Source organism: Schistocerca nitens, chromosome 1 (assembly GCF_023898315.1).
Source record: "Schistocerca nitens isolate TAMUIC-IGC-003100 chromosome 1, iqSchNite1.1, whole genome shotgun sequence".
NCBI classification, from domain to species: Eukaryota; Metazoa; Arthropoda; class Insecta; order Orthoptera; family Acrididae; genus Schistocerca; species Schistocerca nitens.
Window position 1 is genome coordinate 288,023,007 of NC_064614.1, and position 3,218 is coordinate 288,026,224.

Below are 3,218 nucleotides of genomic sequence, written 5' to 3' on the forward strand. Positions count from 1 at the left end.
AGAACTACTTTGAAACAGGTGAAACATTCAATAGATAATATAAAACAGACTCTAATTAACTTAGTTACAGTGTAATATTACCTTAATTGGCAGTTATTATAGAATTAATTACATATCATCACGAGCTTAATATTCAAGCGTGTGCGATCTGCACCACTGGTGCCAACATTTGTGGCTCAGATTTAGGAACCATAATATGGAATTGATTTCTTCTGAGTTGTTATCCATCTATGCACAGCTAATATTCATAATAACAAATTACAAAAAGCGTTCTATATTATTGAAATGAAACAGTTTATACAAGGTGGTAATGATACTTATATTGTTACACATGCCCCTCCATTTCATCATGGGTTGGCCAACAACAACATGATTTGAAATGTCATAGACCAGTGTATGTGATTGATGAAATGTTTGTGCAATGTGCTGTCTCTAATCTCGTTGTTATTACAATTTTAAAAAAAATTTAGACTACATTTTCATGCATGTTACACTAATGGTTATTTACCAATTTGCTCAAACAACAAGTATTAATAGACTATAGCTCTTTACACAGTATTAGTCCTATTATTTACACAGTTATAACTACAGTTTTTTTAGAAAATATGAAATATCAGAATATATCACTCTTTGACTGTCTTTTTATTTATTTTGATGAACTAAATCATTTTTTTAAATTTATGGTACACATATCTCTTACGTACAATATTTAAATGATGCACCCAAAATTTTTATAATGTGCCAATAAAATAAATCTCATCATACTTCATAACTTACTTCAAGAACCTGAAAACTAGAAAAAATCATATTTGCTTGTTTTAATTTTTTTACAAGAACATTAGAATAAAAAAATCTATACTAACAGCTTTAGTTGTAAGAACTGTACTGTCACAGCATCCAATTAATCTTAATATCTGTGTAGTTATTTTGCACATAACCTACAGCAATGCATCTGTTCCTTTGTTGTTCATTATGACATGGTCATATGCCTACGTAACAATTCATGTGTATCTGACTGTCCACTATATTTGAAATATTTTTACACTAAGAAAGTCCTTTCTTTCTGAATATTTCTTACTTTACCTCTTATTATTTTTTGAATATCGATTACAGCCCCATTCGTTACCTCCAATTAATCTGCTACTATTTTCTTATACAGTTTAAGGTCCACTACATTCCTCACTCCATACTTATTCCTTGATTTGGGAAATATCAGATAATAGGCACAGGGGATGATGTATATTGGCCATGCCAAATGGTCCTTTTGGAAATTTCAGCAGAAATTTCTTTGTATTTTTCATGTGATTTTACCAAAATCAGGTCACCCACTTGTGTTTTATGTAATTTACATTCTCCGTCTTGCCTGTTCTTACGTTTAATCATTCATTTTTCCAGATGTTTCCTAACCAATTTCTTCTTTTCACTTACACATATGTCCTTCTTAGTTGGAAATATAATATTCCCTTCAATGATATTGAGCTTTTTCGCCAACTGCGGTGGCCATGCGGTTCTAGGCGCTTCAGTCGGGAACCGCGAGACTGCTACGGTCGCAGGTTCGAATCCTGCCTCGGACATGGATGTGTGTGATGTCCTTAGGTTAGTTAGGTTTAAGTAGTTCTAAGTTCTAGGGGACTGATGACCTCAGATGTTAAGTCCCATAGTGCTCAGAGTCATTTTGAGCTTTTTCATTCCCTTCGTAATATGAGTGGGAATAAATACAGTGCTCTCATGATGTAAATTGTTTAATACATTTTCCACATAAGACACGTATTTTTCATCAATACATGATACAATTCAGACTTTTACTCCTTATCAGTTTCTGTAATTTCACTAACTTTCTGTCTAAACATCTCTTCTTTGGTTTGGGGATCATTTTTACCTTTTACTGATTGCTTGTATTCTACATTACCTTAGTAATCCCCACAGGGTGCTTCCATAACCCTGAAACAGCCTAATGTTGGTATCATCTATAACATGTCCCATAAAGTTTACATTCTGCTCATTACCTAAATATTTGAATGACATTAGACCTTGAACACAATTAATAACTTCATGGTTATCACTCATCTAATCTAAGCAGAGAATAATATTCATGAAACTTCCTGGCAGATTAAAACTGTGTGCCGGAGCGAGAATAGATCTCGGGACCTTCCCCTTTTGCGGGCAAGTGCTCTACCATCTGAGCTACCCAAGCATGACTCACGACCCGTCTTCACAGCTTCAATTCTTCCAGTACCTCGTCTCCTTCTTTCCAAACTTCACAGAAGCTCTTCTGCGAACCTTGCAGACTAGCACTCCTGGAAGAAAGGATATGCGGAGACGTGGCTTAGCCACAGCCTGGGGGATGTTTCCAGAATGAGATTTTCACTCTGCAGCAGAGTGTGTGCTGATATGAAATTTCCTGGCAGATTAAAACTGTGTGCCGGAGCGAGAATAGATCTCGGGACCTTCCCCTTTTGCGGGCAAGTGCTCTAGCATATGAGCCACCCAAGCAAGACTCACGACCCGTCCTCACAGCTTTAATTCTGCCAGGACGTCGTCTCCTACTTTCCAAACTTCACAGAAGCTCTTCTGCGAACCTTACAGGAGTGCTACTTCTGTAAGGTTCGCAGAAGAGCTTCTATGAAGTTTGGAAAGTAGGGGACAGGGTACTGGCAGAAATGAAGCTGTGAGGACAGGTCGTGAGTCATACTTGGGTAGCTCAGATGGTACAGCACTTGCCTGCGAAAGGTCCCGAGTTCGAGTCTCGGTCCGGCACACAGTTTTTATCTGCCATGAAGTTTCATATCAGCACACACCCCACTGCAGAGTGAAAATCTCATTCTGGAATAATATTCCTGTTTAAATTTGGGTTAATTAAGAATACACTTGCTAACACACACGCCCCAATTTTGAATGATAAATAGACTTGTTTACGAATTAGCTTACTTAGTTTACCTGTAGCACTAATTATCTTTAAACCAGGTACAGTCGATACAGACATACATGCAATTTTGTTTTCCTGAGCGAAATGGTCACATAAATACTCTGCAGTGTCTGTTACCTCACTTCCTGTGTCTAGCAAGGCACATTTTTAATCCCATATAACACAATTTCAATTAATGGTTGTCCTACTTTTATTGAATTTTGTGGTTCCTCTTCCATTATTAAGTTCTGTCTGATTGCTTCAGTAGTCCATTCACTTACTGTGGATTGATTTATTACTCTTATCAGGTGAT